Source organism: Vidua macroura, chromosome 25 (genome assembly GCF_024509145.1).
Source record: "Vidua macroura isolate BioBank_ID:100142 chromosome 25, ASM2450914v1, whole genome shotgun sequence".
Taxonomy (NCBI): domain Eukaryota; kingdom Metazoa; phylum Chordata; class Aves; order Passeriformes; family Viduidae; genus Vidua; species Vidua macroura.
The window spans coordinates 4,797,214-4,824,092 of NC_071595.1; the positions used below are offsets into that span (position 1 = coordinate 4,797,214).

Below are 26,879 nucleotides of genomic sequence, written 5' to 3' on the forward strand. Positions count from 1 at the left end.
GAAAAATCTCAAAAAAAAAAAAAAAAAAAAAAAATCCCAAATCCTAAAATTCCTTTTTGCTTAGTTAATTCTACAATTCACTCTTGTATCCAGACCAGGTTGCTGCTGCAGCTGCTACCTTTGAGGAATGAATGACAGCATTCTAGGATTCATTTCTTCTGACTTTTCCATCAGGAATAACCAGGGCAGAAACTTCTCACAGCAAGCCCATGCTTCTGTCTGGTCTGCCACAAGCTGAGCAGTGGCTGATGGATGACAAGATCCTCACAAAAACAGGGGAGGGAGCAGCCACCTCACACTGACCCTCTGTAGGGCCTGGGGAGAGCACACGGAGCTTATAACAACAATGACCCTACAACAGCCATATAAATGAACCAAGCCACAAACCATTCCTTACTGAATGCTCTCCCTAGGCAGAACCTCTTCAGCTTGGACATGAGACAAAGCTTGACTAAGAACATTTATGCAGGCTGGACCCAATCACCTGCCTCTTAAACCTGGGGTTTTCTTCTGAATCCTATTGCACATCCCAAAAGGGCTAGAAAGAGTTAACAGCAGCTCACAGCTCAGCTTTGCCAGTCTCAGTACAGTTGCTTTTATTTCAGTGAGATGAACTGGGAGAAGAAACTCAGGTGCAGACTTGACTTAATTTCATGGTGAAGGCAAGTCCTTAGCAAAATGATGCCCAGGTGCAGGTATTTCCCTCATGTCACCCCTTCCAGGAGGCTGTTTGGAGGCTCCCTGCACTTTGACTGACTTCAGAAGGTCAGCAAGGCAGTGAACACACATCAGGTGTTTGCTTACAGTGCACACACGCTGCAACAACCATGTACTCTCTTTTCTTTGGTTTTTGAGGTGGATATGACAGTACCTGGAGGAGATACTCATCTGTCTACTTAACAATCAGAAATACCTTATAAAATATGTCCGAAATTAATCCATTGTGAAAGTGAGAAGGGAAAACATAAATACTCTCATTAATTCATATATACATACACCAAACTTTACATAACATATGGAGTAGTTGGAAAAATGCCTGCAGGTCTAATTGCATTTCTGTGTGAAGAGCATTTACACTCTCTCATCTCTGCTTTCTCCATTCATTTTAGTAATTACATGTAGAGAAATAGCTAACACACTTGTAATTAAAACCAACAGTGAAGGATTTTTAGGTGTTTTAATACAAGAGAATTGACATAGAAAGTAAGCAGAGTTAGGAGGAGTAGATTACTACAGTCGTATAAAACAATGCAAGCCCTGGGAAGAGCCTGTGCTAGAGTGCCCACAAGGTGCTCATGAAGACATGGGTGTGTGCAGGCAATGGCAATCAGTGCCACACTCTCCATATTCCATGTTTGCTAAAGGATATTTGATCACAAGACCTGGAACTGTGTTTTGCTGCAGGAAGCCCCTTGTGTCTAACCACCAAACTCAGGATTTAAAACAGTTGCTTCATACAATCTATGTGGCTTCACTTTTTATCCATTTAATTTGGCATTTTATTGGCAAAGGCTATAACAGTTATTTCAGTTTGGTGGGTGGAGTTCCTATAAAACTCCATATCTTTTCATTTAGATGATGAATATTCATAACTCAAGCAATCTGAACCAGGCAGACTTTGCTGCCCTTTCTTTCCTTTCCCTACTACTCAAACTGTGCACAACGTTGTATGTGATGTGCAAATAATATTCTCACAGAATATTCTGAGTTCTCTTTCATTTTAACATAAAAACTGGACAATGTCTAAGCTCGATCTGGGAGGTCCTGAACTGAACTAAAGGATGGCATGCTTGCAGCCCAGGTACCAGCAACTCACACAAGAACTAGTCTGATGGCAGAAAGTGGGAACAGTAATTGAGTAGTCAAACCTTTCCCTGAGAGTTTTCACCCAAATGTAGTCCAGAATCTAACTTTTATAAATGTATTTTCTCAGGTAATTTAAGAAAAAAAACAGATCAAATCAAGCTGTACTTCTAAGCTTTTTGTATGGCCATCTGAGCAGCTTTGCAGTTTCCTGTAAACTAAACAGGCAGGGAAAGACCTAAATCCCATTAATACTCAGTATTGCTTTAGCAAGAACAGAAGCATTCGTTCCAGAAGAGACATACTTGACCAATACATGACCAAGACCATGGTGAGACATTAAGATTTGGGTTTATTTCTCATTATTATACTCTGATTTGATCGGTAGTAAATGAAACTCAGTGCCCCAAGCTGAGTCTGTTTTACCTATGTCAGTAATTGCTGAGCAATCTCTCCTTGTCCTCTTCATTATATTGTCTCTCTCTTACTCAGCTGAAGAGGGGAGTGATGGAGTGGCTTTGATGGGCACCTGGCATCCAACCAGCTTCAATCTATGACAATATTTGGCAATTTTAGAGAAAACAATATCAACAAAACCAACCAACCCAACCCAAAAGAGAGAGAGACAGAAAGAAAATAGAGTAAAAAAGAAGAGCTGTACTTGTTTTGGTGCAGTGAAAAGCAGTGCCCGATGGCTCTGACTGCAGTGTGACGCACACCCTGCCCTGATGCGTGCCTGCCCTGCACACATGCAGCCATACACGTAGGGGCAGGCACCAGCATTTCCCACAGCTCCTCGGTCCCTCATGGGCAGGCACCAGCAGTTCTCCATGGTCCCTCATGCCAGCAGGCAGTTCTCAGCAGATTCCCAGATAGCGCAGTGGAAAACCAGCTTTCAGCTCGGCAGCCCTCAGCGATCCCAGCACAGCTGTGGGCGACCTGCCTGCTCAGAGTGGCCCTGTGTGCTCCTGATAGAGGTGTCACCTCCCTGCCACCCTGTCCTGGCAGCCACAGTCTGCTACTGCACCCCACGGGGCAAAGTGGCCCTTCCCTGGCCACTGCTGGCCACAGATCTTCTGGCCAGAGAGAAGGCATGGCCAGGAGAGTGGCCTGAGGGCAGCACTGGGAGGGAAGGAGGAAGGGAAGCAGGGAAGCAGGGAGGGAGGGAGGGAGGAAGGGAGGGAGGGAGGGAGGAAGGGAGGAAGGGAGGAAGGGAGGAAGGAAGGAAGGAAGGAAGGAAGGAAGGAAGGAAGGAAGGAAGGAAGGAAGGAAGGAAGGAAGGAAGGAAGGAAGGAAGGAAGGAAGGAAGGAAGGAAGGAAGGAAGGAAGGAAGGAAGGAAGGAAGGAAGGAAGGAAGGAAGGAAGGAAGGAAGGAAGGAAGGAAGGAAGGAAGGAAGGAAGGAAGGAAGGAAGGAAGGAAGGAAGGAAGGAAGGAAGGAAGGAAGGAAGGAAGGAAGGAAGGAAGGAAGGAAGGAAGGAAGGAAGGAAGGAAGGAAGGAAGGAAGGAAGGAAGGAAGGAAGGAAGGAAGGAAGGAAGGAAGGAAGGAAGGAAGGAAGGAAGGAAGGAAGGAAGGAAGGAAGGAAGGAAGGAAGGAAGGAAGGAAGGAAGGAAGGAAGGAAGGAAGGAAGGAAGGAAGGAAGGAAGGAAGGAAGGAAGGAAGGAAGGAAGGAAGGAAGGAAGGAAGGAAGGAAGGAAGGAAGGAAGGAAGGAAGGAAGGAAGGAAGGAAGGAAGGAAGGAAGGAAGGAAGGAAGGAAGGGAAGGAAGGAAGGAAGGAAGGAAGGAAGGAAGGAAGGAAGGAAGGAAGGAAGGAAGGAAGGAAGGAAGGAAGGAAGGAAGGAAATGTCCTTGGTGGGCTGGCTGGCACTGGAGCAGCTGCCATGTGGCACCAGGTCTCAGCTGTGGGCTTGGAGAGCTGCAGTCTCTGGAGACCAGCGTGCTGGGCACCCCAAGAGCCCTGCTGTTTTCAACACCGTCGCCTGGCCATGGGTGGACAGGGTCCATGTGCACCAACCCCACAGCACATGTGGGCCCAGGCCCCCACAGCTCCCAGGCCTTAGAAACCCCTGCTGTACTATGATAATAGAGCTGCTGTTAAAAGAGAAGTCAGGTAGGAGTAGAGGACAGAGAAGGGCTCTGCCCAAGGCAGCATGGAAATAAGCAATAGCAGGTCTCTGTGATGAGTTTCTCCAGTGCACCCTCCCCCTCCCAGGAGACACATCAAAGGCAGATGAGGAGATCAGTCCGCAGCAGCCAGCCTGCTGGAGCCCGCTTGCTCAGCACAGCAAAATTAATTAAGAGGGTGGGAGAAAGAGCCAATACGAGTCTGATTCTGTCAGGGAGCATGGCACTGACAAACGGGGAATGCTAATTCAGGAGTTTTTCATTTCTTTCACACCTGCCAAAGAGGGAGATGGGAACATGATTCAGATTTGAAAGACGCTAGGTCTGGATACCCCTGACATGTCACATGAGACCACATCTACCACTGCTTCCTGGAAGCCTAAAAACTGACTCAAAAGAACCTCAGCCCCTCTGATACACGCTTTGAAGAAAGCACATCAGTGTTCTGGTTACTGCTGTTTCAGAGAACAAAGCAGAGGTAAGGCCTCACACAGAACAGGAGAAGCCACAAACAGGGACCTCTTACCCTGCTATCATTGAGCATCTTACTAGAACAAGATAGGCATAACCAACAAACAATTCAGGAGAAATTGATTCAATTGTAGCTGACACAATAAGCACTAAGACTGCTGAACACTACAGAGTTGGATATGTGAGACCCCAAGTAGCAGGAAGAAAAAAATGTGAAATGGAAAGCGCTTAAAATGCAGGATTTCCAGGCATTCAGGTGCTGTAGTAGGGAGTCCCTGGAAATGCTCATAAATTAATTAGATTAAAGATGTACAGCCTTCACTCCAGGGGTATTGTTGCTCTACTATTTTTTCGTGTCCATAATTCAAACAGGAGATGAAGCATCTGAGCCCAATTCGGGACTAATAATTTCTAAATAAAAGATAAACATGTCGAGTTTTCATAAATAGAAAGAAGAGCATCACATTATAAATGTTTTAATATCTATGTTGCTGTAAAGTTTATTTGTTCAAGCTCCTGCCCTTTGCAGATTGCTCCTATTTGTTATGTTCAGGTGCATTAAAAATTCCTTGGAAAAGGGACTTTCTTTGTGCAAGAAAAACACCTGAACCACTGTTTATGGAGTGGTCTGCAGCCCTGAGGCACAGTATCACTAAGTCTATAGCCTGTGAATATTTAGAAAACAGCCACTGTGCTGCATCTGCTCTGAGTGGTGCACATGAGGGGGGCATTAATCTGTGTGTTCCCTTCTTTTTTTTCCTGATCATGCATATTCCAATCATAGCTCTCAAAACTACACCATAGTTAGTCTGAAGAGCTCCAAGATACCTTTTAAACTCACATCCAAAGGTGTAAGAATGATATTCCAGCAGGTCTTGATGACCTGCACAGAGGCACAGAGACATAGCCTAAGAAACTGGTCCACTAGTGCAACATTTTCTAGGGGCAGGTGAATGACTATCAGGCTACATCTGCCCAGTAGTTAAGTAAAGTAGTGCCTGTTTCATCTAGACTATAGATGCTTTGTTCTGTTGTTTCACCTAGACTATAGGTGCTTTGTTCAAGTCAAATAGAATCACATATCAGGAACAAACATTAATAACTGATAACATAAATATCTAGTGCATCTAATATTATCAAACTAATTATGTGTTGGTTTGCCAGGAATAAAGGAGAGCTTTAAAAATCCAAGATGACATGATTACCACTGAGTAAGACATTCTTGCTCATCCTGAGCACACACTAAAAGCATAGGTGACTGAGACAAGTCACCAGGCTGGAAGTCAACCTTATTTCATGCACTGAGTTTGCAATGAAAATTCTAATGAACACATCTTGACAAGCTAAAGCAGTGCTGCTCTGGCCAGAGGTCTCCAGCTCACTCTGAGGTAGATGTGAAAGTATTAACTTGTTGAAGGGTCACTCAATGCATGCAGCATGTATTCCTTCTAAAGCTAGCATTGCAAGAAATGTTGGCTGACATAAAAATTTTTGAAGTCCAGATGCAAAAGAAAAATTACTTGCCATCCTTACTATAATGGTCCTGAAGAAGGAGCTTATTCAACACATGTACTTGCTCCACACGGGCAGAGAAGTTCTCCTCTGAGCCTGAAACACTGCATGTTCCAACCTCTGTGAGAGAGCTGGTGTTAAATGGGGTCAGAGCTACATTTGCTCTGGGGAGAAAAAAGGCTCACTTTGAAGACAGGCTGGTTACCCTGTTTTTCTTCCTACACCACAGCTTTCAAATTGCAGCTAGAACTTGAAGGGAGTTGTTCCCACAAGCTCTCCAGCCCAATGTCTCCACCCAAGAGGCTTGAGTAAATAGCAGAAGCTCTGGATATTAATCAGATGGAAAAGATTCATCCCTCTCTGCTAGGTCTGAGTTCAAAGGCATCCGTGGCTGAAAAGCTAAATCAAGATCACTATCTGTATGTGAGGGCAGGATGGAGTGTTCAGTACCAGTGAACTGCTCACCCTTACATGCTCAGTGCAGCAGGTTGTATGTACCATTCTACATAACACTGGGAGAGGTGGGGAACTGTGATTGTTTTGGGAGACTTTATTTCCTCTGTTTCCTGTCTGTTCTTCAGCTTCCTCTAGCTGAAAATCTTGCACCTGAACCTCCCAGTATCAATACTCAGCCTCACAGCCAGAGGAAGACCACAGAATGTATAACAGAGCAGAGCCTCAGGTCCATGGCAGACCTCCTTCTTGTTTGTACCAGGACACAGAGCAGCCTCTCATCAGGAGCAGTGTGCATGATCCATTCCTCCTGTGCACACATCAGAGCTGAGTTCTGTCACACAACAGTCATATCTGTGCTTTTGTACCCCGAGCAGGCACAGCCCCTGCTGCAAACACAGCTTGCTGCATTGCACCTGTGGAAAGCATATCATGCCATGACTGGCTTCTGTATAAATGACCACAAATGAGAAAAATTAAAAGGTGCACATGGGCAAGGATGTGTCCACAGACAGTGGAGTTTGAGTGTCAGTGAGTGGCTGGGACCACAGGTGCCTCTGAAGACCTAGTGGTCAGTGACAAGTCTGTTCATGTGTGACATTTGCACACTCATAGTATCCATGTCTGTGTTCCCTTGTGTGTGCAGGCATAGTCCTAACTCCTCACCAGCACAGGTACCCCCCTTGTGAGCTGATGCTGGAATACAGCTGGAGCCCACAGCTAGGGTGTGCCTGTACCTCCCTCTGTGAAGTTGTCTGGTTTATTATCTGTAAAACAGAACACCTGGGAAGATGAGCCAAATAGTATTAGATACAATCAGATACTTTCTGTCTTCAGGTGCCACCCATGTGCACACCTCCCCTACCAGCTGTGGAGTGAACCTGCTAACAATTCTATTAATAACGAGCAGTGTAAGTAGGTGAACTGGATGAACTTGTGTGAAAGCAAAACCCCAGAGGTAGATTAGTTGCTCTGTTCAAAGCAAACAGATAACTATCCCAGGCTTCAGGTAACTCTCCCCCTTTCCCACCTCCTCCTTTGGGGCATCTCCAGACATGTCCAGGGTGGTGCAGCCTGTCAAACAGACATTTAATTGGTGATGCATAGAAAAAGGGATCACAAAGCCACCAATGACCCTGTGAAATGCCAAGTGACAGGACTTACTCTGAGGACTCTTTTTTTCTATTCGCATTCTCTATGCATGCCACTGTTGGTACACTAAAGTAAAACTATTTTTCCCTCAGAGGGTTGTGTCCTCAGCTGTCCAGAGTCCTAAGCTACCTGCAGGACCACTGCCAGCTGCCTGTGAAATCACATGTCAGGGACTGGCTGAGCACAAACAGCAAATGCCTACAGCACAGAGTCTTCTTACAGACAGAGCTCACTATTGATCACAGGAGAACACCACGGGAACCCAGTGCCAGGTGTCTGCTGATCCCTGGAGCCCTTTCACTTCTGATGCAGCACTGAGTTTTGTGTCAGTGCAGGGAAGAGCAAGGGACAGACTCTGGGTTGCAGGATTTTAAGTCAGTGACTCTTCCATCAGCTGGCAGGATGAACAGTGGAGATTGGGGGCTCTTGGACGCACATTTTTGTACCCTTGGCAATAAGAAAAATCTGATGCTTTGAGGGTTATGATTGTGAAGGGGCCACAGCTCAGCACCAGTGATGAGTAGGGCACTTCCAGAGAGGCAGAGAGACATGGCTTAGGACCACGAGGACTGAGAAAGGACAGTCTCCTCAGCAAGATTTCTGATAGCTTGAGATACTGGTGTGCTGCTGAAATGCATACTCATCTCTTGCCTCTCCTCCTCTCTTCGGATCTTAGAACAGCATACAGAGGTACAGGCAGGGCTGGCATTGTGCCTCATATGAGACACTTCAATTAGCTGTTTTGGGGGTTGTAAAATAACTTTGAGGTGTTATATACTCATACTTGCAGTAGCATCTCTAGGGTAGAAAACCCCCTTCATTTTAATTTACTGATTTTTCAGAATGCAGATGGATTCAGACCAAAAAGGATCTCCCACAAGTCCAGCTGGGTTCTCAGAGGGGCTTTTTAATTTTGTGTACTTCTCTATGTGAAATAAAAGAGTGTTAATTTCAGATTAGCATGCATATGGCAGTCTTTTAGATTCTGGAGTTTTCTCCCTGTCATTATGGGTAAAATTTTCAACAGCTCTTAAAAGAGCTTCAAGTGGAATTTTGCAGTCAACAGCAAGGATTTTTGGAAGCATCTGTGTAAGGTAAACATCCAATTCCTATTGCCATTCAGTAGGGCTTCAGGTGCTCTGCCACTTGGCTGGCTTTCCAGCACCATTCCAAAATCACAGCTAAGAAATAATGAAATATCTTAAAAATGATACAATAAATATCATTGCTGTTTACTACATAAATTGGGAGCAACCAGAGAGAAGAATGCAAAAATCATAGGAATGTAGATTAAAAATAAGTTCCTTTGCAGTGTGAACTCTCAGAGAACAAAGAAAATGAAGGTAAAAGCAGTGGTGTAATTCCTCTGAGAAAAAAGGAAAGGTTATGGAGCCATGAACAATATTTCTATACTACTGAGTGTATTAGGACAGGCTGACCAACCTCACACACCCCTTATAGTGGTACAGCTGGCAACAACACTCCTACTGATTTTTCCACCTACACCAAACCCATCAAATCAGTATCTCTTCTCAGTACAGTTTAGATTTCCCTCTTATGTTAGCAAATTATAGCTTTGGGCTCCATTTTTTTGTCAGTGTTGCCCTGATTGCACCATTACGTCACAACTTAGTGCTCTTATGCTAAAAGGTGCCATGGTGCTGTCCTATGGTACATTTGTCAGTGTTCAGGAAAAAGAATTCTTTGTTTCTGTGCACCAAAATGAAAGTGTGATTCTTCCTTTGTGTGAGGATATGATTCACAGATGGCATCTTTTATAAACACATCATGTCCTCCACCTAAAGGTGCTACGTGCTCCAAAAGAGCCAAATATATTAGCATTCTTTAACCATAACTTTTGAAGTCGACATTTGACTAGTTTTGCATTTCTTCTAGGTTCTAGTTAGACAACTTCTAATTCTATGGGGAAAGGAAAGACTATAAAATGCCAGAGCTTCACTCTGCTGAAATAACATTAGTGAAATATCAAGTCCTTTATGATGTCATGAGGGATTCCTTAATATGACTATAGCCTCCTAATGACATCATAAAAAACAACTGCAACATCAAAAAACAGCCAAGGGTCATCAATCAGCCCATCCTCTCTCCTACTCACCAGGGGCAGCAGCCCAGCTTGCTCCTATCTGCTTTTTATGAGCAGTGCTGTCCTCTGAATAGCACACAGAGAAGAGACTAATAATCATACAAATATCAGGGAGAGCGGTCAATCATCACCTGAAATATTCAGTACACCTGAGGGAAATCCGGGTGCTGCAGCCTGAAGAGTCTGCAAGTTTAGCATGTAGAAAAGACAACATTACTGCCTTAGAGGTGACCGGGCATTCTCTGGGCATCAGGCAACTCAAGTTGGTAATTCAGATTTGTTTAAAATGTGGGGACAGTGGGGCTGAAAAATGAATTCTGTGCTTGCTCTCTTTATCCTCTGGCTGTAAGCAAAAGCTTTTTCCATGTTGCCCAGATAACCACCTGCATGTTCCATAATGCAGTGACCACACTGAAAGAGTTTGCATCTTCCAATTGAAATGGGTGATGATCCAAATGAGATACAGTGACAGCCAAACCCTCTGACAAGAAGGGAAACAGCCCCCTACACCTTTGAAAACACAATACCTCAGAGTTAGAGCCTCATTATACTCCTTTTGGAACACTTGGAAGTTTTCCAGGGTTAGGGACAATTCAAGGAGTTTCCAGACTGTCATTAAAAACCCCGTGTAATGAAACAGATACTGTGGGAAAGCAAAGACTATAAAATGCCAGAGCTTCACTCTGCTGAAATAACATTAGTGAAATATCAAGTCCTTTATGATGTCATGAGGGATTCCTTGATATGACTGTAGCCTCCTGAGGCTAACCTAGGGGCAGGTGCTGTGACTTCCAACCCTGCTCAGAATGTCCCACATGGCATTTTGTGCAGTGGGCAGCAGGCCACGCTGTGTCCCCTTCTCAGCCCAAGCCACTGCCCTGGTCAGAAGATCCCCAGTGTGTGTCCCAGGAGCAAATGGTCTCAGTGGAGCCACTGATCATGGGCTAACCACTGATCAGCCAAGCCCCAGGGACCAGGAGATCCCTGATCATACATCTTGTCACTTTATTTTTTCATGCCTTGCCATTTGCATCCTCATAGTTTCAGTCTTGTAGGACCAATGCCACTGCCATTCCATGAAGTGTGAGGAGGCCAAATACTTCCAGAACTGCTGCTGCACAGATTGTCTTCCCCAGGGTTCCTTTCAGTTTCTCTTTCTTTTGTTCCAAATAGCAGTCCTGTGCTGAATGCTGCTGTCAGACAGTTCATTAATTTAAGGACACCAGAGCTCGAGCAGATCATTTACAAGTCAGCATGAGGTACAGAGGAAAGGAGGAGACAGTGTTGCTGGCATCTTTGATAAGCAAGATATTCAATAATTTTAATCTCAGTGTAACTCTGCTATTTCCAGATTATATAATCCCACTCCTGAAAGAGGGTTATTTGAGCAGACTGTCACATTAAATAGACACATTTGCCGCATATGTTAATTGCAGTGGAAAGCTGTTAAGCAAATAAGCTTGTTTCATCAAAATGTGATTCTTTTAGCAGGTCTGTTCCTTTCACGGATCTCCAATTCACAAGCCATGCTCTTCTAGAATGCACATTTCAGTTTAAGGCAAAGAAATGTGTTCACTGAACTGATCAATTTTTTTATCATGCTGACTTTTGTTCAAATTTTAAGGCATGCTGTGCCAGAGAAGGAAATTCTTTTAAACAGGTTTATTTCTACTGTAGGATATCAATAGAAAGGTTTGAATCTATATGTAGAGAAGGGCTAACAGTGTATTTTCTTAACAGATATTAGCACTAATAAATCCTGCTATGTACTGTCTGACAAACCACACTCTATTACTACCCATTTACTAAGTTGTCTTTATCACTTCAGGTAAAAAAACAACTGTGTACCATCTAAGCACAGGTCATATTTATTGTTACTATTTCTTATGCAATAAAATCACCTTAACTGCATGTTATTTTTGAAAAAAAAAATCTAGGGGGTTGATCATGTATTTCTGACTCACTGAAAATAGGAATATATATTATATGCTGCTTCTAAACTCACACATTTTAATTTCTTTAGTCATGCGAAGGAGGGTGGAAAGGAGGAGAAGCCTATGCAAATTGGAATACACACAATCTTCTGACAATCACTGCATCTTTCTGCTGTGAAATCTAGTAACAGCTGGTTTGCTTTACATGCAAGGTAGGAGCATCAGTGGTGGAAATAGAGAGCAGACTGGAAATTGATTGGTTCTGAGGTGGTCATTGGTCTCTCTTCCTTCAGAGAGGCAAAGGATATCAGCTTTGCACATACAAAGCAAAACACTAATTTAATGTTTCCAAGCCAAAAGACATTGTGGGGTAGCTGGTGGCAATTTTCAAGGGGAAAATGAAGTCCTTCTAATAATCCCTGATTTTTGAAAAGACAAATCTGATCTTCCTAAGCCAAAATTTGCACATATAAACTCATGCCCAAATTTAAAAAATAAATAAGAAATGTGACCAAATGCACGTGCCCTGGAATTCTTCAGGGGTTCAGAAAAAAATCAGAGGTGTAGGTATGTGCAGCACACATCCAGACGTGGAAGAATTGATGTGGCATTCTTAGCTGTAACAGCTGCCAAAGCACCCTCAATCCACATTCACCAAAGCATTGTTCCACCCATCTCCTCAGCAAAACTCTCTTAGCTCTGTTTTTTGGTAAACTTATGCATCCATGTCATTTCATTTGCTTATCAGGATCTCAGTTATAATCATGCAGTACTGTCAACCATATCCTGAAGGCACAGGAGTGCTTGAGGTATTCCTGCAATTGCAATTTACAGGAAAAAAAAATACTGATGATGCATAAAATCTCAAATGTAATTCAGTCTCTCCAAGAGTGGCCAGGAAGACCATTCTAACAACAGTAACCATTCCAATAATGTCAGCAGCCCTCACTCTCATGGAGAGGAAGAGCTAAGTGAGGCCAGGTCAAATTCACATGATTATTTTTCAGAGCAGAAACACATTTAAAAAAAGCATATGCAAGCAGTTATAATTTCTCCTTTTGACCATTTCCCTGTATTAACAATGTACATTTCCACTTCATGTAAAAGTCAAGATAAACTGAATATAAAGAAACTACCCAAAGCAATCTCCTTTCACTAGCAATCTGCAGGAAAATGTTTTCTTTAAGTGCCTTTAAATGAACCACATTGAGAAAATAAAGAACATTATCATCTACAAAAGCTGTGTGCCTGCTAGCCATACACTGCTTGAGTACAGTATTCATAAAAGGGAAGCATAAAACTCCCTAAACAGCTTTAGGGAGTGCTGGAGCCAAGGCTGAGAGAATAAAAATGGGCTGAACTTGCAGGTGAGGAAGACAGAGCCTCAGGAAGACACATGAGCTTCAAAAATTCAGCAAGGCATCTTAACAGGACAGCACTGTGTAGGTGACCTGTGTGATATCAGACAAGGATGAAGTGAACTAAGACTCAGTTCTGTTCAGCGAGTCTCTCTGTAGCTGATCTTGCCTTAGTTAAAATCCTGTATAAAATTTAACAACCTAAATGGCTAATTCCACTGACACATCATGAGAAAGGCTGTGAGATTGTTAGCCCTACTGAGCACAATCTGCCTCAGGCTACAGAGCTTCCTCCAAGCTCATCTCACAGCTCCAGGTTTGGCCTTTCCATTAGTCATGGGTTGGGTTATACTCCCTTGGTGTCTTGCAGGATAACCTTAACCAATCTGGTCAGAGTTGGTCGTGTTTTGGGGTTAAACTAAATGCATCTAGAGGTCTCTTCCAATCAGAATTATCCTGTTTTTCGGTGATTCCCAGGTGGTTGAACACAGATGTTCCTGAAAAAGGGATGGACCAACTTGTCATGTTAGGTTGTTACTTGCTCAAGGAGAAGTTTCCTCATAAATGAAGCTAATTATCCACTTATACTGATAATGTTATATTATCAACTTATATTGATAATAAGTGCTCAGATAATGTATTTATTACACATTGGAAAGGACTGATTACAACTGCATAAGTAGAAGGAAGCTAGGAAGAATCTTAATCTATCCTCTAAAATCCCACTAACCATACTACAGTTTACCAGAGTTCATCAGAAGGTGAAGAGATATCTGAAAAACAAAAGAATTTGAATAAGGGATAATGCATCTCCAGATGAGGAAAAAACCCACAATGCTAAAATGTGGTAGAGTATCTGAACATGAATTCTTGGTGAGAAATACATTTTTTTAAATAGGGATAATATATTGCAAAATCTTCTGTATTCTTCAGAACTTGTTTCCAGAGCAGCATGTGAGGCTCAGGATCATTAAAAGTTTCTGCCAGCATTGGAACAACTCCTGTTGAGGCACAAAATATAAATTGGTCTGTGACAGGAGGAGAGGCAGCAGGGAGTGAATCAGGCTGCTGGGTGTTTGAGGCTCATAGGTCCTGCAGCCTTCCTCTGTTCTTGACATGTACCAACTTTATAAGATTTTTTTTTTCCCTGTGACTTCTTGTTAGGTTAAGCTGTTATTTGTGTTCAGAATTAAAGAAGGAAAACTGAATGACAAAACCACAAAATATTTTATGTTCTTGTGAATACATAGGAGTGCAGAGGGTGCCAAGTCTTTTCATGCACCAGGTAAGCAGAACTAAGGCTGGGCTGTGACTTTCCTCCAAGATATCACCTGCACAAGCCCTGCCAGCTGCTTCTGCTCTACAAAAGGCACGATGCTCCTCACTACAGGAAAGATCAGAGAAACACAGCTGTATATGGTTAGCCAGGATTTAAGGTCCACAAATATATGTAAGACAAGTATGCATTTTGGGGATTTTTTTTTCTCTCTGCTGCCACAAAAGGTTATTGCTGACAGCTCTATATGAGAAATTATAGTATGTGTAAGGACACCACATGAAATTGCATTACAGCTATGATGGCAATAAAAGCAACTCTTTTTTTTGATGGAACCCATTACACAGGGTTTCAAGTCATCTCAAAACTTATTTGCAGTTTTAGGTTTTCCTATTACTTGAACTGGTAGAAATCTAGCCAAACTAAAGAAAGAAATGTAACAAGCAATCATGAAAGTCTGTTCTGAGAGGGACATTTGGATGGTTCTTGTAATGCATATTCATACACCCAAACCCCTTAGTTTGGCTTCTATGGCAGGTGAAAAAATAGAACATGTGATTACTGCTGCCTTCCTTGCTTTCTACTAAGTCAGATCCTCATGTGACTGAATTATAGGATCAAGAGCTAACACTCCCTAAAACTCTGTTGAGAATGTCTTCTCCTTGGAAGAACTTCCACTAGAAAGAGAAGTGTGTATTGTGGGTCAAGAGAAAGTCTGTCTGGATGAGCAGTGTTCTGTTTCTGGCTCACAGAGCTGTTCTCTGTAGTCTTGAGTGAGTCACTTATCACCAGGTGTCCCAGCTTCCCACTCCTGCTCACTTTGACAAGCTCACTTTGGGCAAATACAGCACCCACTTGACTTCACCTCAATGCATTACTGTAATAGAAAATAAATATTAATAACAATAGTGCTTGGATGTGCAAGGCTAACTGTGGCCTGCCTCTGGCTGTTGGGAATGAGTTGCAGATTTGCCCACAGGAACTGTAACTGTGTAAAACTGCCATAACCACCACACACATTTATCAACAACACAGTCATGCAGCAGTGACCTCATCCCTTTTCCACACTGGTAACTGTTGTCCCAGGTTTGCAAGCTGATTGATCTTCATGCACATTGTTTTGTGTGTTTAAAACATGGCATACATTCTGGTATTAAAGCTCTATGTTAAACATAATGGTTTACATCAAACAAAAACCTCTGAATTCATGCCAAATATAAAGTTGAAATTTTTAATGGAAATATTAATAATTTGTGCACACAAGTAAGGGCTAAGGACATTTGCCTTTTATTGGTGTCAGTAATCATTATTTACTTTATGCAAATGGCAAAACCCTGATAAGCCTTTATTTGATTATTAGTGAATCGAGATCAAATACAGGCATCTTTTTCAAAGGAGTATATAAAATTGTTGATACTGTCTGCCCTTTTCTCCCTATAAACATTTGTCAATTCACTTGCCGTCTGCTGCTCTGTGTATACACATGCCCAAGCTAATGTTAGCTGAGGTGGCAATATAGCTATGTTAAATAATTTTATCTGATTTGCTGGATGATGGTATTTCTAATGGAAAACAACATGGTAATTTCAGAATGTTACTGATTAGATGAAAATGATATTGCATCAAAGTTACTTCCTTAATTTATTCTGAAAAAAAACAAGAAGGATTTCTCTATTAAGATGCTTAATTAAAATCTATCCCTCTCCATACAAAATCTTTACTCCAGGTCCTGTATGTGATGTCTGAAAAGAACAAAGACTGATTAGCATCTTTTACACTCTGCTTTTCTTTTCGTCACTTAGACCTTCATTACAGCCAATTCTAGTCAGGTTAGAAGGTCTGAGAGAAAGGGTAAATCTGTCACCTTTACAAGGAAGAAGACCCACCAGGGAGGCCTCTTCAACTAGCACAGCCTGATCCTTCCCCTATTCTCAAAGATCATAACTTAGGGGTTTGATTCTCTTAGTCTTGAATCTATAAAAATCATATTTCTATAAGCTCTTTTATTGTTACCCTCATAGTCAATAGTGTCATTTTCATTCATATCATTCTGTAGGGAAGTGAGAGGAAGTGCACCAGACAGAACAGAGCTATAAATAAGATTCAGCTACCCTGTTCCAAGTGCAGATTCAACAGCATTCTTTTAAAAACCATAAAAGCACAGCTTGGGAATTATGGGAAGTTTTCTACTTTCTGGAGTTCTTTCATGAGGTGGCCACCCTTTATTACTGCCTTTAGTGAACAAAATATGCTTTTGCTTGAAACTAGCTCCATGAGTTCAAACAACAGACCAGAACATGTTACCTCATGCTTATGAGCAGAGGAACTCAAGAATCACAGCATTCTTATCAAAAGATTCCACTTAGAATTTCTTCTTACTATGAAAAGTCTTTGGGTTAAAGATTAAAATCTTACAGCAGATGGATTACCATTGTTTTCTTCTAGGCTTGCTGTGCAAAATGAAGGACTGCTTGCATTACAACAAGATAATGCTGTGCAATAGGGGTTCCTTTATGGGTGGAATGCTGAAAAAATACATGTAGGAAGTCCCCAGGCTGTTTTGATGGACTGACAGAATTCTGCAAATACCAGCTTTATGTAAATCTTTTGGAACAAAACTGGCCAACTGGTGCTCTGTCAGAGACACGTGGGCAGCAGCTTTTATCCATGTCTGCAGCAGCCCCACAATGTCACCCAAACTCAGCCACCTCTGCAGTGGAGGGGAGGTGCTTCTGCTTCCAAATACAACTTTCAGGATGGGGGTACCAAATACTGATTTCAAAAAATTTTTTCTTTTTTCTTCTCTGTTTTCTCCATAATGTCTTTTGGTTTCTATCCATGTGAGATGTTATCATGTGAGTAGTGTGTGCACGTATAACCTTCAGTTACAGCTACCCTGGAGAACATCCAGACCTAAGTATTTTGTCTGTAGACTGTACCAGCTGAGTCACAGCCACAGCCTCACAGCAGCCTCACAGAGCAAGAGGAGAGAGGAGTAAGTTATGCACATCATTGTTTCACACAGAAAGAAAAAAAAAAAAAAAAAGGTTCCTGTTCCTGCAGTCTGAAGCTCCTGCTGGAGCAGTTCTATGCTCTTTGGAGCAGTACTGCACTTCCTGGCCACAAGTAAACACACTGTAGCTGAAAGGCCACGGAAACACAGATATTGCAATTCAACCTGTCAGAACACTGATACTACAGGAAAACCTTATGAATCAGGGGTGGATTTATTTCAGGCAGTGTCTTCATCTTTGGGGATTCTGGTTGTGCCTTCATTTCTGCCTGACTCTTCCACACTGAAAGTAAGTTTCACATGCAGATGTTTTGGTTTTGCAGAAAATATCATTGCCAGTGGGCATCCCCTGAGAGTATCCCCTACCAAAGCAAAACACTTTTAATATAAGACAGGAAATCCCTAGCCAACTGCCCAGTATGAACTTTGGTACAGCATTCTAAATGCAAAATTAAGGATTGTAAACCATAATGCAGACAGATTTGAAATACAGAGGCTGTAGTTACACCTGTAATAATAACAATGACTTCCAATAAATATTACAGAATAAATAGAAATGCTTCCCAAAAAACATCCTTAGTCTGGAAGAAGAATCACAGCTTGAGTCCACCTCAGGGGGGTGAGCAGAGGCTTAAATCCTTCTTAGGCTCCTGCCTTGCTCCCCATACACAAACACAGCCACTCCTTTGCCAATCCAGCCACCACCTGATCCTTCTTTCACCACACTGGCAGAGGAGATGAATAGTTAATTCAGTAGTGGTAGGTCCAACTATCTCAAAGAGATAATTATGCTGTTACTTGAAACCCAAGTCTATATAATTTTTCTATGCAACAATCAAATATTAATTCAAGAAACTAGCATGAGTAGCTGCCTAAGGCAATGAACAGTGATGTTCCTATTACCATGTTTCATGCAAAAATGATTAGGAGAAAGGAATTTGAAGAACATGACTCTGCATATAAGTCCATTTCTGATTGCACCATCCCACTTTTAAGTGCGTGTACTGTGATTTTTGCAGTTGAAATCAAGAAATCAGCTTAAAACAAGCATCTAGTAAAACAGAAAAAAAAAGGGCTGAAACACACAGAAGTACACTGATGCCAAGTCAAGAGACTTCAGAACTGTGGCACCAGTTAATTAAATGTTAAAATTAGTCGTAGTAATTTTGTTTTCTGGTGTTTTTTTTTTCCTTTTTGATTCACAGTGCATCATTATTCTGTTGCAGAAATAGTTTTCTTTTAGCTTCCACCATTGTGTGCAGCAGGTCAGTCTCAGCATGGTTGACAAAATATTTCATAATTTCTAAGGAATTTTTGTTGTTTTCTCCTTCCCCCCCATTTATGGCCTTTTAATGCCATACTTCCACCTACAAGAAGCCAGGTACCTTCCTCATATTCCTCAGAGAGCTGTGAAAACAAATTCTACAGAAGGCAGGCCCCTGCCAAAAACTGGATTGTAAACCATAATGCAGACAGATTTGAAATACAGATATTGTAGTTACACTTATAATAATAATGACTTCCAATAAATATTGCAGAATGAACAGAAATCATTGATAATAATGTTGTGTCATTATATGGGAAACTGTGTTAGGTGGATATTTCTTTGTCCCCCAAACTATTTTGAGCTGAAGATGCACTTAATGAGATGATGTGATGTAGGATTAGAGTGTGTTCCAATGTGATTGGGTGTAGAATCCTCAAAGTTTTGCTTCTTATTTTAATTTTAAAATATTTTCTGTTTTTTTTTTTTTCATTCTGGTTTTACTTTCTCCAGCCCTGATAACTAATCTAATTAATTCTGGGCCAAATGGATGCTGTGGCTGCACAGGATTCATGAGAGGACTCTTGATTGCCTCCTCTGCTGGGAGCAGTAGACCTGAGCATGCAGCACAGAACTGGGAATGCTTCTCTGGCATCTTCAGCAGGAGTTGATAAAGTCAAGGAAAGATTATTCGAGCAGGACAGGCAGGCCTGGCTTTCTCCTCTGATATTACCAATATAAATGGTGAAATTACACTGTGAGTTTTGCATTAGTTTTAGAAAACTCTGTCTTCTTCCCCAAAGCTGAGAAGTGCCACAGGGAATGTTACAGGTGAGTGTCTGAGATGCAGGAGGTGATGCTTGGGTTAATGCACAACCAAAATAAAAAGAGATTTCTGTAAAGGACAACCAGAACTGCAGTACTCACAATGCTGCCCCTGTATTTCCAACATTGCTCAGATTTCCTCAGATGTGGGCTTTCATTTCCCCTCATTTGGCATTTGAAAGCAAGAGAGCAGAAAGGCAAATTGGCCTTCAGGTACCAACCAAAGAATTCTGAGGCAAACCTATGAATACTTGCTCTGGAACAACTCCTTGATTCTTCCAATAACAAGAGATTTTTTTTTTTCTTCTTGATTGCTTTTTGCAGCTGAACTTACCAAATAGAAGTTTCCTCAAATTATTCTTCCAACTAATCTGACAGGAAAACAACCTTGTTGTATTTATTGACAGAACATTGAAATAAATGTTATAGGTCTAGAAGGAATGTTTCAGGTAATTGATTTTTTTTTTTTTTTTTTTTAGGAAATAACAAATTCACTGTATTCTTCTTAGCACATTATGCTGGGAATAATCTGAAAAACATGCTTATGTTTTACAAAGTTCATCTGAGAAACAACCTCTTCAAGTCCCCAAGGACCAGGCACCCTTTTGAATAAATCTCATCTTCAGCAAACAAGCAATTTGCAATTTTAAATGTTTGCAGTATTCTCTTTCTGTGCTTGTTCAGGAATTTAAAAGAAACCTGCTCATGCTTTTTTTTCTACAGCAGTGAGAAGATGTGAAGGCTGGGAGCAAGGAATTTGTTTCTTAGGTAATGGGTATGGCTTAAAATCTACTACTGGTAGTTTAATAGCTTTCACTGAATTTTTCATTATCCTTCACTACTAGCCCTACTAGCCTGCTTTTGCTAAGGCTTGTAGTCAGAACACTACCCTAGCCAACCTCCTTACTGCTCATTACTCTGCTCTGGAACCTTCCTTTATTTGGCAGAGAATGGAAAGAATGATAAATAAACTAAAAGACTTTGGGGGCCAAGGAGGAGGAGGATACAATGGAAAAGTGCTGAAAAGCCTTGATTTTAGGGGAAGAAGTAATTTGAAAAATTATATATAGGTGAGCAGCTGAGCAGAATTTTGCTCAGTTTTGCTAAATATGGTATTTGGTATGAAAAAGCTTTTCACAAATAAGGCAAGGCACAGAGGCTTAGATGAGATTGTCTCACTTCAGCAGCATGAATCCATGAGTTACCACACACAAATAGCCAAATGGCCTCTTTTGCAAGATTTACAGGCACTACACAGGTACTCAGACAGAAAACTTCCTAGGGCAGGTTTTCTGACTTCCTCAAGACAATTATTTGAAATAATATGAGATGATAAATGCAAATATATTTCAGTGCAGTGCCACAAAGCTCCCCAAAACACTGTCACTTTCATTATCCAAACAGCCTATGAGGACACTGATTTTTTTTAGGGGTTTTAAAACCTGAAATGAGACCTTGGAACAGAAGCAAACAGAAAAAAAAAAAAAAAAAAAAAAAAAAAAAAAAAAAAAAAAAAACACACCAAAAAACCCTGACCCAAACAACCGAAGGACATCACAGTTCCATGGTATACCAAAAGTGAAAGCACACTGCAGAAATGCTACGAGCTGCATCTCAATTTTATTTATCTTAAGGGTCCCTCACCAAGTCAAAAGCATTGCTGCAATTGTGAGGAAGCTTTCTGTGATTAGAAGACCAATGCCTGATTTGACCAGAGAGAGAATATGATTACACTCCTCCCACAGCACCAAGCATGAACCTTGTCTGTACATGGCTTCCAGCTACACAGCACTGCTACTGAAAGTAACCTATTCCTTGCCAGGGGTTATAGCCAATCTCTTCTCTGTGGACATTATGCACAGAGATTTTGCATGCTACTGAAAAAAGAAACATGTGAAGCCTTCTGGATAGCATTTGTTCATGAAGAGTTACAATTCTTATCAGCTCTGTTCACTGTTAGAGTTTTACTTTCTTATTGAGCATGCAGACTCAGAATTCCTGCAATAAATAATTGTGGTTTTTTTGCAGCAATAATGATTTCTTCACAGCATACTGTGTTTTGACTAACTTTGGGGAGTATTTATGACTGTGTTAAACGTAGATCAAGCCAATGCTTTTGATTTTTCCTAGTGTCTTTGTACAAGTATTCAAAAGAGTAAATGTTTGTGAAAAAAGGAAAAAAAAAAAAAAAGCATCTTTTATTGGCCAGGCTGGTCATCATTTGGTTCTTGATTACCAACTAACTGTCCCTCACTGGAGATGCAAACAATATTCTCAAAGATTTTTGAGGGGTCTTTAAATGGAGCCAGTGGAAATGTTTTGAAGACAATCTGTGAGCAGAGATTCTTTCTGCTGTTTGCTCCCTGTGTATATACACACATGGACAGAGGAACACTCTGCATATCCCAATCATTTCCATTTAAGAGGGCACAGTCACTTTGCACTGTGTTACTTGCACTTCTGAATGTGGAGGGCTGGTATAGGAAGAAACAGAGAACACTGCTTCTAAAACCCTCTTCTGATTTTTGAGTAAAAGTTGCTTCATATATTAACTTGAGCACATACTTACTATCAGTGCATAGTGGTAGAAAGTATCCTCTGTAAAACCAGAAATCCTTCAGCATCTGTGCATGACCTTTTAACATCTAGGTTTTCTGGAAAACAGAATAATTCCAGCTGGACAAGACCTGCAAGGATCATCTAGTCCAGCTGTTATCCAGGTTGATAACAGAGTAAAAGGAGAGTGGTAGAATCAACAGACACTCAGGGCTTGCAGCTGCCACCTCGTGGTAATTCTCACCCATATTCTAGAGCTACACAAGCCCCAAAACACTAAACATCCTCCTAAAACTTGAATGTGAAAAGGCAACAACATTTCCTGGCATCCTCTCCTAGAAACACCGAGGAGCCAAAATAAGCATGTAATTTACACAAAACCTGGTGCTGCTTTCTGCTTTAAAGGAACCCTCTTGTTGCATCTTGTCCTTTTATACATAACAGCAGTTGATGATGACATCCTGGTGACATTTTAGAAAGGAGCTCTTAAAATCTGTGAAAATATGAAATATAGGGACTAAAAGTAGTGAAGCAGACTGAGGAATTGTTAAAAGGGGCTCTGTCCTGATACTGGTGTCAGCAGCCATAACAGCAATATCAGGAAGAATGTAGAAGTGACCACCCCAAGCTGAACACACAAACCACCCATGACTGCATGTGTGGCAGAGACTGACAGCACACACACAGGAGAGACTGCAATAATCACCAAAATTCTGCTTCCCCTAGACACCTTCTGACCCCTCTCCTTCAGAAATGTATCCATTTGTTTCTGCAAATATATGGGCTTAGAACTGAGAGAGAGCAGAGGGATTGGTCCCACTTGGTGTCAACTGGCGTAATTCCATGGGCTCACTGGAGGTACAAGGGTCTGCAGCAGGTAACAAACTGGGTCAGTGTATGTTCCACAAAAAGCATTTGCACTTTGTGTGTTTAAGAAAGATCAACATCTGATCAACCATATAAAGTTAGGTATGTATTCACCCGATTTTCCCTACTGTCTTGCTACTCTATATCGCAAAGAGAATTCACAAGAGTTGCTCAAATTATTAAAAAAAAAAAAAAAAAAAAAAAAAAAAAAAAAAAAAAAAAAAAAAAAAAAAAAAAAAAAAAAAAAAGACAGCTATTGACACTTTTTTTATTTTGAAAATGCAGCATTGAGGACAAGTCAAATACTTTTTTGCAATACTTTTTCCAATAGTTTTGGGGGCTTGTGAATTTCTGTTTGCACATGGACTTAATCACACTGCTGTTCATTTTGCTTTCTAGAACCTCGGGTAATTGGCACCACAAGGCAACCCTTTACAATGTAATACCTTATGCTGGGCCACCATACTGTGAGACCACAGAGTTGATAGCTCACCTACCAGGAGCTGACAGACTACACTGAAAATTCAAGGGGGGGAAAAATAGAAGGAAGGAAAGAAGGAACGGGAGGGAGACAGAGAAATACATTTTTAAAGATAACCTGGAGGCAAATATAATATTTATACTTATTTATCCTCACAGCACAATCATAAGCCCCAAAACATGTCTAATGAGATGGAATTGCAAAATGGCCATGAGTTCTACTTGCTTGGCTTCTCAGTGGTCTCTTAGCAGTCACATGGATCTATATTTTTCAACTATGTGACTGCTGCAGGCAAAACTCCTATAAGAGTGAGAGTCACAGCAAGTCCTTAACTCTCAGTGGTATTCATGCACAAAAAAATTGCCAACCTAGGAAAAATGAATAGAAAGGGGAAAAAAAAAAAAAAAAAAAAAAAAAGCAGGGGCAATTAAGCACTGCAGACATCGGTACTTAACACTTGTTTCACATTTGCAGGGTGTCCTCTGCTCCAATGAACTTCCATTGCCTCAACTATTTGAATGGCTTCAACTCTTCAAGCCTTCATAAAACATCAGAAATATGAAAGAAACCAACAAACCATTAAGGTTGGAAAAGATGTCCAAGACCATCGAGTACAACCTTTAATTGAACACCATCATGTCAATTAAATCCTAGCATGAAGTGCCACATCCTGTCATTTCTTGAACACTTCCAGGGGTGGGGACTCCACCATCTCCTTGGGCAGCCCCTTCCAAGGTCTGTCACCTCATCCTGGTCAATGTTATGTCTTTCATCTGCCATTTAGCATATTCTAGTTTTATTTCAAGCTCTTTTGGAAGGTTTTGGAATACTTCCTAAAAACTTGGGATTCTTCTACCAATGTAATTTAACTTGCACATTAAAACTAGCTAGAAGTTCTAAGGTGACCAGGTTAACCATCATATTTCCAGAAGATCATTTCAGATTCCCAATGTGCTGAAATTATTTCCTTCTGTCTGAATGTTCTGATTCATATGATCATAGAATAGAGTGGGTTGGAAGGGGCATTTCGAGTTAAGCTAGTCCAACCCCTCAGAGATGAGTGGGGACCTCTTCAACTCAATGAGGTTGTTTAGAGCCTCAACCTGATCTCATCCAACCCATCCAAACCAGCCTTGAATGTTTTCATGGATGGAAACATTTTCACCTATTAAAAAATGGGTTTCAGACAGGTTTTATTTGACAATTCAGATGTTCCCTGCGCAGGTACCACCCAGCTGGCCAGGTGATGGATGCATTCCTCAAACAAAATTTCAAATGAGAAAGCAGAGTCAGAAATCACTTATAGTCCCAAAACCCACACTTTTCAGGCTGAAATTAGAAGTATGAGTGAAAAAACTAAACCAGTTAGAGAAGTTACTGACATTTTTAGCTGTTACTTTTTGAGTATCATCAGAAGTGACTATGAAGCCTGATCCTGCCATGACATCTGAGAAGTCCCAAGAGACAACAGTTATGAGAAACTCTCAGAGCCCTGAACACCTTCAATTCCAGCTGAGACACCCCAGGTGCTAAGCACCAGTGCATGCCACAGCAGAACTTGCCTCCAGCTCTGCACTAAAGGGTTTATGTGACTTTTCCTCATTGCATTGCAATCTTTTTTGCAGGTTCAATTATATATATAAAAAAATTAATACCTACTAAAGGATGCAGAAGACATTGTGAATCTACTTTTTAAAGTATTATATGAATGACTTATTTACATTTATTAGGAATAGACAGCTTGAGATAATAGAAGTAGATCCCCAAGAGGTATCATGTCATAATGCTGCACACTAAAAAGTTGCATGCCAATCTCCATTCATACTGAGATCACAATTAAATTTCGCAATGAGTAAGCTTAAAAGCTTTTAAACTTTTTCTGACATTGCAGATTTCTCTCTCTACCACCCAATTTATCAGCATTTTTTAAAAGACAATAAGAATAGTTTTAGCCTTTCTCTTTGGAAAGCAACAAAAATGTCCTCCTGCTCTTTGAACACTATGTTTTAGATATTTCTGTAAGTAAACAATAATGATGACAGAACTTACATTGTTTGGATACAGAGATGATTTGGCATTGGCTTGAATTCCTGTGAGGTGCAAAATGACCTGCCATGTAATATAAAAGCCTGGAAATAGGTACTCTTCTATAATGTTTATAATGAAAGAAATACTTAACCATTTCACGGGATATGTCAAATCAGTGGTTTACATTTATTTTTGATCTCTTGTAGAAAACAGAGTACTACAAGTCTGAAGCCAATAATTTAGTTTAATCTGCCTGATTCACTCACTGTGTCTTTCACTTCTAAGACATAATTTCAAATCTAGCCCAGAGCAAACTGACAGAAAATCTTTGTGATCTGAGTCACAGGAAAGGTCACAGTTAAAGAATTTCCTAAGCTTTAGTCTAATTTCAACCACAGCAGCCCATCATGTGGAATAAGTAACAGAGTCACAACACCTACAGCCATGAAATCTCTGTGTCCTTGCTCTTCCTGTGTGACATAATGTTACTGACAGGGTCCCTAAAAATCTTCTAATGAAGAAAATCCCTGCATCTCCCCACCAGACACAAGGCTGCCTGTTTTCAGTCACCTCTCCCCTGCCCCATAAGGATGGACAGCTGGGCAGGGTGGGATGCTGCTAGGCTTCTGTCCCTTCTGTGCTTGGGATGCCTTCCTGTACGTAAATGGTGACATTGCCACCCGTGTCGGGGGAGCTGACCTTTTCAAGCCAGAGTGGCTGGCAACTGTGACACAGGTTACATCTCCTCACTGCACAGCCAGTGACAGTCACTTGACCCTCCTTAGCAGTGAGGGAATGCACTGTCCAGGAGCAGAGAGAGGAACATGAAGCCTCTGTGCCTTATGGATTCCTCCCCTACACACACGGAGCCATCCATCTTCGCCTGCGTGCCCCACCAGCAGTCATATTTATATACCTGTGGGGGCTGTAAGGAGCTTATTTATTATTTGTTTTCATTTAATGATCTCTGTCACTCTCCCCTAGGAATTCCCATATGCACTATGCAAATCCTATTAAGCCCCTGGCAATACTGTGAATGCCATGAGCAGCAATATCTGGTACATCAGCTCTTTGAGAGCAGCTCAGCTTCTGAACTGAGTCCTCCCCTGCACTCCCCCTGCTCCTCCACTTGCTGACAGCATTTTTCCCCTCCCTGACAGCCTTTCCTAGGAGCCAGCAAGGGCTTGCTCCAGGCTTCTCTGCCCCTCACCTGCAGCTCCCAAATGGTGGTCCCTGACCCCCCCATCTCTGGCCAGGCTGCACACTGAGAGCTTGTAAGGTCACACCAGGAGAGAAGAAGCAAATCAAACACTTCTAGGAACTATCTGGGATTTAGGCAAATACATTCACTCGATCATATGGGTGTTATGTGGCCAGATATTTGAGACAAGATGGTGAAAAAAGAGGTCAACAAATCATAATTAACCTCTATGATATAAAAGCATGCATAATATGGAGAGAAGATGAGAATTTACAAGAATTCCTTCTTTCTAACCACAGCATTGCAGAAACTTAGGGACAGTGGATTCAGCCTGAGAATTAAAAATGTGTATTTCTTTGCCATTACTTCTATAAACTTGACAATTCACTTACCCTTTCTAAATCACATTTTCAGATCTGTGATGTGGCATAAAAATCATGAGTCACTGTGAAAATCAA

General features: G+C 41.4%; 1 long non-coding RNA gene across 1 annotated transcript; it reads left to right on the forward strand.

The window, feature by feature from the left end:
• The first annotated feature begins 9,623 nt into the window (after window positions 1-9,623).
• On the forward strand, window positions 9,624-19,869 carry LOC128819051 (uncharacterized). Its single transcript, XR_008440627.1, has 3 exons — window positions 9,624-9,884; window positions 11,642-11,764; window positions 19,768-19,869. It is a non-coding gene; the product is annotated as an uncharacterized LOC128819051 (long non-coding RNA).
• Window positions 19,870-26,879: the final 7,010 nt, after the last annotated feature.